Here is a 16,158-nt window from a genome sequence, read left to right as displayed (position 1 = left end):
ATTACATATTACTATTATTAGAGATGAGCAAACAGTAAAATATTCGATATTCGTTTCGAATAGCCCCTCAATATTTGACTATTTGAATGAATATCGAACCCCATTATCGTCTATGGGGAAAAAATTCTCGTTTCAGGGGATCCCACTCTTCGACTCAGGAGGGTCACCAAGTCCACTATGACACCCCAGGAAATGATGCCAACACCCTGGAATGCAACTGGGACAGCAGGGGAAGCATGTCTCTGGGCATCTAACATGCCCAAGTCACTGTATTACGTCGGGATCCCTGTCAGTTTGAGATATCCAGGAGTTGACTTTTTCCCATAGGAATGCATTAACCAGCGTTGATTGCCCGAATGCCATGCAGAGTATAGCATTCGCCCAATCAACGCTGGTTCTGCCGGAGGCTCGTCTGTGAGGAGGTGGAGTCTAAGATCGGACCAGAATGGAGACTGCTGTGGACCGATCTTAGACTCCACCTCCTCCAGCAGAACCAGCGTTGATTGGCCAAATGCTACATCTCGGCATAGGAATGCATTGACCAGCATCGATTGGCCAAATGCCATACAGAGGCATTGGCATTTGGCCAATCAACGCTGGTTCTGCTGGAGGAGGCGGAGTCTAAGATCGGTCCACAGCAGTCTCCATTGTGGTCCGATCTTACACTCCTCCTCCTCACAGACCAGCCTCCGGCAGAACCGGCATTGATTGGCTAAATGCTGTACTCTGTATGGCATTCGGCCAATCAACGCTGGTCAATGTATTCTTATGGGAAAAAGTCAGCTCCCGCATATCGCAAGCTGACAGGGATCCCGACCAGATAGAGCCCCAAAGAGCTGGATGAGTGACATTCCCCCCTAAATAAAGGTAATCCCTAGCTAACCCTGCCAGTACATCTATCCCTGTCTCACAGTCACATAGTTCACAGTCTCAAATTAACCGAATGTTAAATGCACTATTTGTATAAATTGGAGGTCACCTGATTTAGCCAGCCAATTACTTTTTCCGATTTTTTTTTTGATGCCTCTGTTGTCGTAGTTACTGTCCCACCTCCCCTGCACAATTATTGGTGCATAAAAAGCGCCAGGGAAGGTGGGAGGGGAATCGAATTTTTAGTGTGTTTGCCTCGTGGTATTTGATTGGAATCGAATACCTCGAACGGCCTGATATTCAATCGAATACATGAACAGTGTTCGCTCATCTCTAACTATTATATTACTATTATATGTTACATATTACTATTATATTACTATTATATGTTACATATTACTATTATATATTACTATTATATGTTACATATTACTATTATATATTACTATTATATGTTACATATTACTATTATATTACTATTATATGTTACATATTACTATTATATATTACTATTATATGTTACATATTACTATTATATTACTATTATATGTTACATATTACTATTATATTACTATTATATGTTACATATTACTATTATATTACTATTATATGTTACATATTACTATTATATATTACTATTATATGTTACATATTACTATTATATTACTATTATATGTTACATATTACTATTATATTACTATTATATGTTACATATTACTATTATATTACTATTGCTCCTCCTCACAGGCAGATAACAGTCTATTCTGTACATTGAGGCTCAGGTTAGCCGCGTTTCTAGCAGTGTTTACAGCCCGGGTCAGGCCTGGTTTTTGTCTTGCAGGGGATTACGGTAAACTAAATCCCATAGTGAGGAAAGAGGAACTAGAAGCTGCTCTATAAACATAAGCGGGCCCTAAAAGGAGAGCTGGCATGTGTTAATCGAATGGCATGAGACCGAAAAGTAAATGATATGTCAGTGTGACTGTCACTGAGCTGCCTGGCAGGGGGCAGCGAGGGGCCTGTGGTCAGAGGAGTGATACTGCAGATATGGCCAGGGTAGCTGAGCTGGGATTTCCTTATCCACCTCCGCCCCCTCCCCATCTGCAGGCTCTTAGATGCAGGGACTCTTGGCTGACACTTACATATGTGTATAATTCCCAAGGACACATTAGTGCAAAGCTCAACACAATGGCTGTACACGGGGTCACAACCCTGGAACCATCAGCTGGCCATTAAACATGTATCGGGTGTGGTGATGACCTTGGGATTTGGTGAGGAACATAGAGGTCATAACCCTGAATCATACAATCCACGTACAGGTATAATGGGGTATAACTTGGCCCTGTGATGAGACCTTGGGGGCCTGAGACTATATAGATACCTTAAAATATACATATAGGCCTGCGGAGCACACTCATCCCTTTAAGTAGAGTATCCAATCTGTATCTCTCCAGTTGGTTGTCATCTACAACCCCTCCCTTAAGGCTATAGTCTGCAAAAGGTGGAGAGACCCAGGTTGGCGTCCACTGCCATTATGGATGCTATATATACAAATTCAGAACATGGATACAACCGCAGACCTCAAGCTCACAACAGGTGTATACTGAGGTGTAACTTGAAGTTCCTGGGCCCTAATGCTGTATATGTAACAGGGGCCCCACTTACCACGTGCTATCTATAATATTGATGTCTTCTTACTTTGTAAGAGACTTTTGGGCTCCCTTAGGCTCCAGGGCCAAGTAGTAATTGCTACCTCTGTACCCCCTGTGGACCCCAAGAAAAATGATGTCTTGTGGCCCCATAATACAGTCCCCTTAATACTGTCATGCAGAATATGCTACCTCCTCTGTGTTTCCTACATACAATATACTGCCCCCTTTGTGCCCCCATACACAATATTTTATAGAACATGCCCTATAATTATAAGATTGGTGCCACACAGTAAACACATAATAGTGCCAAACAGTGTACACAAATAGTAGTGCTATAGTATTAGTCTACATATAATACCTCCAGACCATGCCGAAATAATAACATAAGGTAAGTTAGCTATGCACCACCAAGGAAGGTGTAGTGATCAGGCGGCATTTGGTGAGAGCGGGAATTGAAGAACCCCAAGGCGAATTGCAGGGCATGTAAAATACAAGATTTTTGGATACTTTCCTGCGGCCCTGAATTTTCCCACCACACAGGCCATGTGTCTGACATACCAGTTGTATTACTGGAGGCCATGCTGCCAGCCCTACCTCCTGTCTGTCATGAAGCCCTTGAGGGGCACAGCTGTTTGATGGTGAATCTACGGCCCCCCCGAGTGCCCCCCGGGCAGATCACTCCATAACCACAAACCTTTTATCAAACCCCCCAGAGCTCACATTGCACACAGTTACCGGGAGGTCAATGCCGCAGCTCCAGCTCCTTCCCGGCCTCCGCTGTCTGATTTTATTATATCTCCATTAGTTCAGACTGCTGGCGACATCTCTTCACTGTCATCCTCTATTGTCTGGGAAGTGAGGAAATAAAAAAACAGGCTAATGGTGGTGTGGGGGTCCCCCAGAGACCACCACCCCTTCCCCCGGATGATCGGCCTTGGCATTATCACTTGAATTATACACAGTATTATCTTCCGGCGAGTCCATTGATTGTTCTCCGTCTGGCCGCTGTCATCAGATGGACTGTGGAGGTGAGGAGGGTTAAAGGGGAACTCCACCTATGAAGGAAAAAATCACAACACCCCACGGTTACAATCTGCCTATAATGGTGGGTCACTGTATAGATGCTGGTCAAGTTATGCATGCCCTTGCAGGATATTAGGAAAGCTGGGTGAGATTCTATTGTAATGGCGGTCCTATTGTCTGTCACCCAGCTTTTCCATAAACCTTTATAGCTTAAAGACAGTAGGAAATAATGTGACAGTGGAAGACGCTCACTGACTTATATCCTGGTAGTGACATCAAATTTGCTCTTTTTGGCTTCCCTTAATGCCCACAGGTTGAGGAACCATTGCTAGGAAATTCCTGTGTCACCATTGGTGAGGGTCTCAGCAAGTAAGGGGCTGCTGTAGTATCATCCATGTTTTTGTATAACACGGCCCATCACAGCTAAATGCCACATCAAGAATTGCACAGGCCTATGTAACCTGCTAGGCTAAGAACAACACCCATTTGACAAAAAGCCAGGGGTCTGACAATATAAATGAGACCCCAGCAGTCAGACGCCCCCCATTGAAGGCATCAGTATGGGCCTAATGTCTGGGGTCACCTACCATTAGACTTTTAAGGCATAATCTATACTTTTGCTTGGAAATCCCTTTTCGGCCTTGTTCACAGGGTTCGGGTTTATTCACGTATCGCGGTCATATAGTAATTTTTACAGATTTTGTCCAAATTGCTGTAAAACCCTTTAATGTCCAGCTGTGTAACCTGAGGTGTGCATGACAGTGACTTAATCCCTAATTTAGTAAGGTACAATGTGAGCAAAAACACAATATAAATGGCGTATGTGAAAGCGGCCGTTATCAGCGTTCTACAATGTCACTGCCAGGCCCCACAACGGTTATTTTATTATATTTGTCATTGAAATAATAATCACATAAAGTAAAGGTATTGGCCTATAAAATGTGTTTGGATAAGGCAGAGTAACCTTGGTGAGCGATCGGATAGCAGATGGGGATTAATGCAGCGAGCCGGCCTGCCAGACTGGAGCGCCCGCCGATTTAAAGGGACATTTATCTCGGCGGGAGGGATCTGGCTTTCTGTCACCTGGGCTAAAAATTCAGTTCTGTGCCCTAGTCGTCTATATAAATCCCCTGACCAAGCCTGAGTGGCGCCCCCTGCCACTGCGTCCTGGGGTACATGAACCACTAGCTGTGTTTAATCCCATATAAATCCCCTGGCCATGGCACTTCCCTAACACGTCACTATGGGGCACATGAACCACTAAAATACTCTGGCCATGGCTTATTGCCACCCCTGTGGCACATGAACCACTAGCCCTATATATAAATACTCATGCCAAGGTTGAGAAGTTGTTGGCAACTCCCTAGTGCTGAGACCTGGGGCACAAGAAACACTAGCCCTATAGCTAAATACCCTGGCCAAGGCTGACTGGCTTGTGGGAAACCCCTGGCACCGAGCCCTGGGGCACATGAACCACCCCACGAGTCCTCCTTTTTGCTGGTACCCCTATACATTACACATTGATAATTCTCCTCGCCTGTTGCTTTCACCTCCTTTGCGCCATTTAGCAGCAGTTTCCCATGATGCTCTGCACAGACTGATCCTGATATTTTATTAATATCATTTTCCGTGTCACTACCATTAGAACCCTGTATATTCCTTATAACATTCCCATAAGGGGCACTTAGTGCAACAATTGTCAATTCTTTGTGGCTGTAGCCCTGGCGGTGCTGAGACTTGTGGTTCCACAACAGCTATGCCTTACACAACCAGCCCCTGCTATAGAATATTTACATAACATGCCTCCTTATGCATAGTATCAGAGTGCCCCCCCCCCCATAATCCGATCCAGTGATCTCATAATCCATGTCCATTCCTATGACTATATACAATGTGTCAGTGTATCCGCCATATAGCCCTGTGAGCTGACACATCCTCCAGCACAGTGTGCAGTGTGGCTGGCACCCCAGGGGGTGTATGGAATCAGGACCCCCAGCCCTGGCTCTCCCTTCCTCCTCCCTGCTCTCCCCCTCCCTTCCTTGCAGGCTCTTGTTTCTCTCTCTCCCTCCTCCCTTCTCTCCTCCCCTCATCCTTCCCTGGCTGCCTCACATCTCCCTGCCGCCCGTCTGGGGCTCAATAGACACCCGATCCCTTCTCACCAGTGGCCCTCTGAGGTCTCACCCTGAGCTGGGAGGGGTGGGGGGAGAGGAGCACCCTCCCTGCCCCCTCTGCACACAGTCATAGGAGACCCTGCTTGGCACAGAGAAGACCCCTGCAGGAAGAAGAGAGTCTTGTGGGGTGAGTGTGGGTGGCTTTTCCTTTTTAGGGTGTGTGGGTTGGGGTGTTTACATGCAGAGCTGCAGATGTGGTGGGGAGAGAGGGTGTCCTCAGCTACTCTGCCACCCTGCAGATGCCCAGGGGCCTGTTGCATGAGCTGTCTGGAGCAGGAGGCCTCTTGTGTAGGGTGTGGGAATGCACCCCCTCCTCCTCCATCCTTGTTTGTTTATTTCTTAGTATTCTTATATTGATACATTGTATCTGTGGATTTCCTCCTGTCTATAACTTGCACACCAGGCCTACCCTCCCTGCACCATGCCCTTCCATCTCAAGAATTCCAGTGGGCAGAGTATGCTGGCATGTAGCTCACAGCTTGTTAAAATATCCTTCCCTCCCTAAAATACCTCCTGGCACAGGGAACTATTTGTGCTGGAGACACTGCTACCTCTGCAACTCCTATATTATTCCATGGAACTTACCCCACCCTATGCCAAGAGCATGGCACCCGTGCCCACCTGCAGGGGCAGAAGCTGCTGCTACTTTTCATATGTATGGTGGGTACCATGGTGTATACTTTAGTGAGTCCTGGGATAAGATTGCTGGATCCATCTTGCTCTGTAACCTTTTGTTCCCTGGAGGGTCTTATGGCCTGAGGTGGGGGGAAGGTTGTGTGCAGGAAGTTTAGGTTGTGACAACACTTACTCCCTGGTATCAGACTCATTGTAGTCCCTGTATTGTTACATTGTATGGGTAATGTTCACCTTCTTCTCAATCCAGGACTCCTTAACCACTTGTGTGCTGGACAGATCTCTCCTGCGTGTTTTACTTTTTATTCGCTTACGTCCAAACCTGTTGTAAACTGTAAAATCTAGAAAAACCTGCCATAGGCGTCCTTGTTTTTTTTTTTTTTATTTTATTTTTGGAGTAAAATATGTTGTTGCATTTTTGTCTACATTTTTGGATGGGGAAGGGGTGTGGGTGTTTTGATCGGTCTCGTTTTGCATGTAAAGTATTTGGCACGTAATCCTTTGCTAAAGGTGGTGACGTCCGTGTAAAGGAGGAAATTTGTGTTTGTCTCGTAACTTTAGGGATTGTGATTTGCAGCACACACGTGTGGGTTAGGCTTGTAAACACTGGGCAGATGGAGAGGACTGTAGAGATTGTGGAGGGGTAGGGGAGCATTACCCTATTACAAGGAGTCAGTTCTCTTATATCTGTTTCTGGGAAAGCTGGATGACAATCAGTAGGTCTGCCATTGTAGCGACTACCTATGGAAACTCATGAAAGCTCACAGAGGACAAACAAAATCCGAGCAGATGTTGTCCATGGCCAGATCTGACCTCAGTGCTGGAAGGGAAGGCTAGGTAACCACCAGCATGGCACTGCCAGAATATACACACAACCTCGGCCTGCCCCCATAATAGATAGACCAGTCAGCATTCTGAGTAGCAGATCTCTGGTTGGACTGGGGGCAGATCTTCTGTGGCGCCCAGGATTACACATAGGGAGCACCAGTGAGATTCAGTGTTTGCGTTCCCTGTGTTCTTGTGTAGGGAAAGCACCAAGGAGATGTAAGCCCTGGAGGATCGCTCCCAGCACAATGATGTTTCTTATGAGTCGCCTTGTATCATGTGTTGCTATCTACATTTACAGCCTGTGCGTTTTCTGGGGCAACTAGGTGGCATTCTAGCGGGGTGGTACCAGCTCTTCTCCTGCGGCCTCTATTTATAACAGGGAGTAAAAGAATTTCGTGATCAGTGGCGGCCCCAGCAATCTGCAACTTATATAAAGTGTTATTATAATTATTGTGTTATAACCTGTACTGATCCTGAATTATAATGACTGCACCAGCAGAATAGTGAGCGCAGCTCTGGAGTATAATACAGGATAAGTAATGTATGTACACAGTGACTGCACCAGCAGAATAGTGAGCGCAGCTCTGGAGTATAATATAGGATAAGTAATGTATGTACACAGTGACTGTACCAGCAGTCACCAGCACAGCTCTGGAGTATAATACAGGATAAGTAATGTAATGTATGTACACAGTGACTGCACCAGCAGAATAGTGAGCGCAGCTCTGGAGTATAATACAGGATAAGTAATGTAATGTATGTACACAGTGACTGTACCAGCAGAATAGTGAGCACAGCTCTGGAGTATAATACAGGATAAGTAATGTAATGTATGTACACAGTGACTGCACCAGCAGAATAGTGAGCGCAGCTCTGGAGTATAATACAGGATAAGTAATGTAATGTATGTACACAGTGACTGTACCAGCAGAATAGTGAGCACAGCTCTGGAGTATAATACAGAAAGTAATGTAATGTATGTACACAGTGACTGTACCAGCAGAATAGTGAGCGCAGCTCTGGAGTATAATACAGGATAAGTAATGTAATGTATGTACACAGTGACTGCACCAGCAGAATAGTGAGCGCAGCTCTGGAGTATAATACAGGATAAGTAATGTAATGTATGTACACAGTGACTGTACCAGCAGAATAGTGAGCACAGCTCTGGAGTATAATACAGGATAAGTAATGTAATGTATGTACACAGTGACTGCACCAGCAGAATAGTGAGCGCAGCTCTGGAGTATAATACAGGATAAGTAATATAATGTATGTACACAGTGACTGTACCAGCAGAATAGTGAGCACAGCTCTGGAGTATAATACAGAAAGTAATGTAATGTATGTACACAGTGACTGCACCAGCAGAATAGTGAGCGCAGCTCTGGAGTATAATACAGGATAAGTAATGTATGTACACAGTGACTGCACCAGCAGAATAGTGAGTGCAGCTCTGGAGTATAATACAGGATAAGTAATGTAATGTATGTACACAGTGACTGCACCAGCAGAATAGTGAGCGCAGCTCTGGAGTATAATACAGGATAAGTAATGTAATGTATGTACACAGTGACTGCACCAGCAGAATAGTGAGCGCAGCTCTGGAGTATAATACAGGATAAGTAATGTAATGTATATACATAGTGACTGTACCAGCAGAATAGTGAGCGCAGCTCTGGAGTATAATACAGGATAAGTAATGTAATGTATGTACACAGTGACTGTACCAGCAGAATAGTGAGCGCAGCTCTGGAGTATAATACAGGATAAGTAATGTAATGTATGTACACAGTGACTGCACCAGCAGAATAGTGAGCGCAGCTCTGGAGTATAATACAGGATAAGTAATGTAATGTATATACATAGTGACTGTACCAGCAGAATAGCGAGCGCAGCTCTGGAGTATAATACAGGATAAGTAATGTAATGTATGTACACAGTGACTGTACCAGCAGAATAGCGAGCGCAGCTCTGGAGTATAATACAGGATAAGTAATGTAATGTATGTACACAGTGACTGTACCAGCAGAATAGTGAGCGCAGCTCTGGAGTATAATACAGGATAAGTAATGTAATGTATGTACACAGTGACTGCACCAGCAGAATAGTGAGCGCAGCTCTGGAGTATAATACAGGATAAGTAATGTAATGTATGTACACAGTGACTGTACCAGCAGAATAGTGAGCGCAGCTCTGGAGTATAATACAGGATAAGTAATGTAATGTATGTACACAGTGACTGCACCAGCAGAATAGTGAGCGCAGCTCTGGAGTATAATACAGGATAAGTAATGTAATGTATATACATAGTGACTGTACCAGCAGAATAGTGAGCGCAGCTCTGGAGTATAATACAGGATAAGTAATGTAATGTATGTACACAGTGACTGCACCAGCAGAATAGCGAGCGCAGCTCTGGAGTATAATACAGGATAAGTAATGTAATGTATGTACACAGGGACTGCACCAGCAGAATAGCGAGCGCAGCTCTGGAGTATAATACAGGATAAGTAATGTAATGTATGTACACAGGGACTGCACCAGCAGAATAGTGAGCGCAGCTCTGGAGTATAATACAGGATGTAACTCAAGATAGATCAAGAATACTGATCATGGTCAGTTTCCCTCCTTCAGTGGATGGTATTGAAACACAGTAATAACTCTGTGTGTAGATATTCCCTGTCCTCCATGTATATGAGATGCTCTTCATCTCAAGTTTAGTTAGGAGTCTGAGAGCAGATATAACAGGGGCCTTGTGGATTTAAAGAGGCACTGATGTTGTGTTGCCTGGCAACCTGTTAGACGTCACGGAAAATAATCATGGCATCGGGCAGATATGCTCATCATGTTCATTAATGAAAAATTGTGGAAAAACATTGTAAAGTCTTGTTGGTAAAAAAGTACACAGAGCAGAGCCTGATATATACATATATATGTCACCTGAGACAGGTTTATTTACTTGTACTCCAACCGCCTGTAATCCTCAACGCATCACAAAATCACAGGTTAAATATTTGTCTTACACCGCCGACAAGAGAGAAATAAGAAAAGTCTGAGGGTAAAGTGGAATGTGGGTCCATGTACATGTTATCTAAAGGAATAATCTGTCAGCAGATGCCCCATTGTTATACATTATTATCCATAGAAGTAGTATTATAGTAGTTATATTCTTGTACATAGCAGTAGTATTATAGTAGTTATATTCTTGTACATAGGAGTAGTATTATAGTAGTTATATTCTTGTACATAGGAGCAGTATTATAGTAGTTATATTCTTGTACATAGGGGTCAGTATTATAGTAGTTATATTCTTGTACATAGGAGCAGTATTATAGTAGTTATATTCTTGTACATAGGAGCAGTATTATAGTAGTTATATTCTTGTACATAGGGGGCAGTATTATAGTAGTTATATTCTTGTACATAGGTGCAGTATTATAGTAGTTATATTCTTGTACATAGGAGGTAGTATTATAGTAGTTATATTCTTGTACATAGCAGTAGTATTATAGTAGTTATATTCTTGTACATAGGTGCAGTATTATAGTAGTTATATTCTTGTACATAGGTGCAGTATTATAGTAGTTATATTCTTGTACATAGGAGGTAGTATTATAGTAGTTATATTCTTGTACATAGCAGTAGTATTATAGTAGTTATATTCTTGTACATAGGTGCAGTATTATAGTAGTTATATTCTTGTACATAGGAGCAGTATTATAGTAGTTATATTCTTGTACATAAGAGCAGTATTATAGTAGTTATATTCTTGTACATAGGAGTACTATTATAGTAGTTATATTCTTGTACATAGGGGGCAGTATTATAGTAGTTATATTCTTGTACATAGGAGCAGTATTATAGTAGTTATATTCTTGTACATAGGGGGCAGTATTATAGTAGTTATATTCTTGTACACAGGAGGTAGTATTATAGTAGTTATATTCTTGTACATAGGAGCAGTATTATAGTAGTTATATTCTTGTACATAGGAGCAGTATTATAGTAGTTATATTCTTGTACATAGGGGGCAGTATTATAGTAGTTATATTCTTGTACATAGGAGGTAGTATTATAGTAGTTATATTCTTGTACATAGGAGTAGTATTATAGTAGTTATATTCTTGTACATAGAAGCAGTATTATAGTAGTTATATTCTTGTACATAGGAGTAGTATTATAGTAGTTATATTCTTGTACATAAGAGTAGTATTATAGTAGTTATATTCTTGTACATAGGAGCAGTATTATAGTAGTTATATTCTTGTACATAGGGGCAGTATTATAGTAGTTATATTCTTGTACATAGAAGGCAGTATTATAGTAGTTATATTCTTGTACATAGAAGGCAGTATTATAGTAGTTATATTCTTGTACATAGGAGTAGTATTATAGTAGTTATATTCTTGTACATAGGAGTAGTATTATAGTAGTTATATTCTTGTACATAGAAGCAGTATTATAGTAGTTATATTCTTGTACATAAGAGCAGTATTATAGTAGTTATATTCTTGTACATAGGAGTAGTATTATAGTAGTTATATTCTTGTACATAGAAGGCAGTATTATAGTAGTTATATTCTTGTACATAGGAGGTAGTATTATAGTAGTTATATTCTTGTACATAGGAGCAGTATTATAGTAGTTATATTCTTGTACATAGGCGCAGTATTATAGTAGTTATATTCTTGTACATAGGAGCAGTATTATAGTAGTTATATTCTTGTACATAGGAGTAGTATTATAGTAGTTATATTCTTGTACATAGGAGTAGTATTATAGTAGTTATATTCTTGTACATAGGAGTAGTATTATAGTAGTTATATTCTTGTACATAGGCGCAGTATTATAGTAGTTATATTCTTGTACATAGGAGCAGTATTATAGTAGTTATATTCTTGTACATAGGAGTAGTATTATAGTAGTTATATTCTTGTACATAGGCGCAGTATTATAGTAGTTATATTCTTGTACATAGGAGCAGTATTATAGTAGTTATATTCTTGTACATAGGCGCAGTATTATAGTAGTTATATTCTTGTACATAGGAGCAGTATTATAGTAGTTATATTCTTGTACATAGGAGCAGTATTATAGTAGTTATATTCTTGTACATAGGAGCAGTATTATAGTAGTTATATTCTTGTACATAGGAGCAGTATTATAGTAGTTATATTCTTGTACATAGGAGCAGTATTATAGTAGTTATATTCTTGTACATAGGAGCAGTATTATAGTAGTTATATTCTTGTACATACGTGGCAATATAATATTATACAGTATATAGAAGGGTGCAGGGTGCTAGGACATTTCTGCTCTAACACCTCCAGAATTGTGAATACAGCTGTGTCCTGTGTTATAGGATTCCTGTCCTACCTAAGTCATTTATTCGGGATGCTGCCATGTAATGTAGACAACCCTTTTGCAGCAGACAGTGTATTGGAGGGTCATTGGACAAGTGTGTGTATTTGGTGTCTTCTGCTGGTTCTCCTAAATCTGTGACATCCTGAGTTTGCTGCCAGTCTGCTGTAGACATTATTCCTACGTCAGAATAAATTCCATGTGTTTGGAGACGGCCCAAGAAAGTGTGTGGCGCTCTGCTGACAAGCGAGCCTCTGGAACCTGCTATGACTTGCTTTGCTATCCAGCAGGAAGCAGAAGTCAGAGAGAATGTCCTTATAAAGACACTGCAAGCATCGCCCGCATCTGGAAGTGGCCCTCAAAATAAGGGATGAGCATTAGTTTACCGGATATTAATCATATTCACAGGGATTTTACTGTTATGTGTGAGTTATATGAGATCTTCAGAACAAGTTTCTAAATATACTTTGTGTTTCATTTTCCGCTTTTTGCTCGCCAGTGAATTGGAAAATTTTTGTTTCAGTCCGTAAAGGGAGTTTAATCAGAACCTGCATATCACCCCAGCCCTGCAGATAGATAGGTTACTGTCACCAGACCCCAGTATATCACCCCAGCCCTGCAGATAGATAGGTTACTGTCACCAGACCCCAGTATATCACCCCAGCCTGCAGATAGATAGGTTACTGTCACCAGACCCCAGTATATCACCCCAGCCTGCAGATAGATAGGTTACTGTCACCAGACCCAGCATATCACCCCTGCCCTGCAGATAGATAGGTTACTGTCACCAGACCCCAGTATATCACCCCAGCCCTGCAGATAGATAGGTTACTGTCACCAGACCCAGCATATCACCCCTGCCCTGCAGATAGATAGGTTACTGTCACCAGACCCAGCATATCACCCCTGCCCTGCAGATAGATAGGTTACTGTCACCAGACCCCAGTATATCACCCCAGCCCTGCAGATAGATAGGTTACTGTCACCAGACCCAGCATATCACTCCTGCCCTGCAGATAGATAGGTTACTGTCACCAGACCCAGCATATCACCCTAGCCCTGCAGATAGATAGGTTACTGTCACCAGACCCAGCATATCACTCCTGCCCTGCAGATAGATAGGTTACTGTCACCAGAACAAGCATATCACCCCAGCCCTGCAGATAGATAGGTTACTGTCACCAGACCCAGCATATCACTCCTGCCCTGCAGATAGATAGGTTACTGTCACCAGACCCAGCATATCACCCTATCCCTGCAGATAGATAGGTTACTGTCACCAGAACCAGCATATCACCCCTGCCCTGCAGATAGATAGGTTACTGTCACCAGACCCCAGTATATCACCCCAGCCCTGCAGATAGATAGGTTACTGTCACCAGACCCAGCATATCACCCCAGCCCTGCAGATAAATAGGTTACTGTCACCAGACCCCAGTATATCACCCCAGCCTGCAGATAGATAGGTTGGGGTCACTGGAATCAGACAGTGTTTTCTCCTTGTGAATCATTGACTTCCCTTTTCTGGATATTGCCATTTTTATCAATATGCAAATGAGTTGTAGAGCAATGGCAACAACTTTGTTAGAGCAAAGAGCTTATTTGCATATTTCCAAAGAGGAAAACACTGTTTGATTCTGGTGACAGTAACCTATCTATCTGCAGGGCTGGGGTGATATGCTGGGTCTGGTGACAGTAACCTATCTATCTGCAGGGCTGGGGTGATATGTTGGGGTCTGGTGACAGTAACCTATCTATCTGCAGGGCTGGGGTGATATGCGGATTCTGCTGACAGTAACCTATCTATCTGCAGGGCTGGGGTGATATGCTGGTTCTGCTGACGCTAACCTATCTATCTGCAGGGCTGGGGTCTGTTGACACTCCCTTTAAATCTGTCCTGTTTGATCTTTTGGACTCTGTTTAGTGAAGGGGTCTTTGGAAGTAGAAGCTTTTCCCTAAAATCTAAGTTTGTTGATTTGCTGATATGGAGTGGCCAAAAAATCATGACATTTTGTGTTATTGATCCCCGCCATCAATGATAATGATAGGTTGTCATAGCTCCTCCCCTTTTGACGCTATACCTTGCATACATGACATTAAATGATAACTCTACTAAAACCGTTAGTGAGTCCATGTACCGGAATAGAGGATCATGGAGAAGTGACAGCCGCTTCACCCCACTCACCCTACTCCACCCTGGCTCCTGACCACAGTATAGTCCTGGGGGGGGTTTGTGGTTTTTGCAATTACTGTAAGTTCCTCTTTATTGCATCTGGAGAATAATGAACCCACAGAGCAATATACAGTAAAGAGGGTGACAAATAAATGTCATCTGATGCTGCAGTGTGGATGAACACGTTATCAGGGAGGGTATAGCCTATGGCTGACGTCACTAGGCATGATAGGATGTGGCACATGGGCATATTACATCCTATATAGGAGCTATAGATAACCGGCGTCACCTTTGTCCTTAGAAGGCCCATAAGCATTGGTGTAACTTTATAAGTTGTAGTGTTTGTGACCGGGCCTATAAGCCAGGGGGGCCCGCAGGTCCCCCTCACCAAACTAAGACTGATAAAACTTCTTTGAGCTCTTTTCTGATCTACTTTGATGGTAGGTAGTCTGTACATTGTAACTGTATCCCCCCTGCCCTCTGGTGCACTGGAGTGAGAAGATTTATGATACACAACCTTCCACTGTCAGAAAGGAGAGAACGACTACTTTAATGCCAGAAATAGCAGTCGGTCAGCAGCGTATTGTCAGAATCTGTGGCATAAAAGGGGTAATGATTCCTATGTGAGGGGCAGCGACAGGGGATGGGAGGGTTCTGAACAAGTCACCATGACTGTCTGGGCATGGACGGAGAAGGAAAGGGAAATAGAAATGCTCTTAGCTGATGGAGAAGTTGTGCAGGGGCCAAAGCTGAGCACCTGGTATAAGCTGGTTAGGTATAATAAGTATATATACTGTGCACTATATGGCCATATGTATGTTTGTGGATCTGCTGAATGGTCACGGATATCATGGGTCATGTCATTCTTCCTTGGGGTAAAAAGATCTGCAAAATGCCTTTCATGTTTAATTTTTTAACCCAATTTTTTTTCACCCTTTCCTAACCAGTAATCTAGACACAATCTTTACAAGAGTCGGAAGTCTTGTGCGCCCTCATAGGCGGGCAGGGCTGTTTCTTCAGTCCAGAATAGTCCATGAATGTCTCCATTTACAGAGCCACATGAAGCGCTCTCTGTGTCCACGATGAAACAGTGGAGGTTGTATTCAGCATGTCCTCAATACTTTACAATGCTCGCTTGTCTCCCTTCCTGTCTGGATTACATGAGAACCTATTAGAAAAACAATACCGTAACTTTAGGCCGGACACGTGTAGACCGCCACCTGTTCTGCAGCACATCCCTGGTGCAGGCTGAGAGTTGGAGTTGAATGGCAGAACTAGAGGAGGTTCAACCGGCCGCCACTTTGTATGGCACTATGTATGGCAAGTTCTGGGGAGAAGCCTGGTGTCCGACCCCAACAATCCTAATCCTGTAACCAACCAATATGGCCGTCATGTCACCCCCCACGCCTGTATCGCACCACAACTCGATGGATTAGTTAGTTGG

The 16,158-nt window shown here is 42.9% G+C and overlaps 2 protein-coding genes across 6 annotated transcripts in view; both read left to right on the top strand.

The window, feature by feature from the left end:
- Window positions 1-16,158, top strand: part of LLGL1 (LLGL scribble cell polarity complex component 1) — a 409,866-nt gene that overhangs the window by 247,816 nt on the left and 145,892 nt on the right. The gene's annotated exons all lie outside the window — the stretch shown is intronic.
- EPN2 (epsin 2) overlaps window positions 1-16,158 on the top strand; it is a 40,896-nt gene that overhangs the window by 4,298 nt on the left and 20,440 nt on the right. For 2 of the 5 annotated variants that reach the window (XM_075285198.1, XM_075285197.1), the window contains exon 1: window positions 5,555-5,843. The exons of 1 other annotated variant lie outside the window; for it this stretch is intronic. The gene's annotated coding sequence lies outside the window, so the exon portion shown is untranslated. Of the gene's footprint in view, window positions 1-5,554; window positions 5,844-6,141; window positions 6,377-16,158 lie in introns of those variants that run through there. 2 more of the 5 variants (XM_075285194.1, XM_075285196.1) reach the window with 2 other exon arrangements.

Source organism: Leptodactylus fuscus, chromosome 8 (assembly GCF_031893055.1).
Source record: "Leptodactylus fuscus isolate aLepFus1 chromosome 8, aLepFus1.hap2, whole genome shotgun sequence".
Taxonomy (NCBI): Eukaryota; Metazoa; Chordata; class Amphibia; order Anura; family Leptodactylidae; genus Leptodactylus; species Leptodactylus fuscus.
Note: the sequence above shows the minus strand (reverse complement) of the source record. Positions and strands in the feature narration are given on the sequence as shown.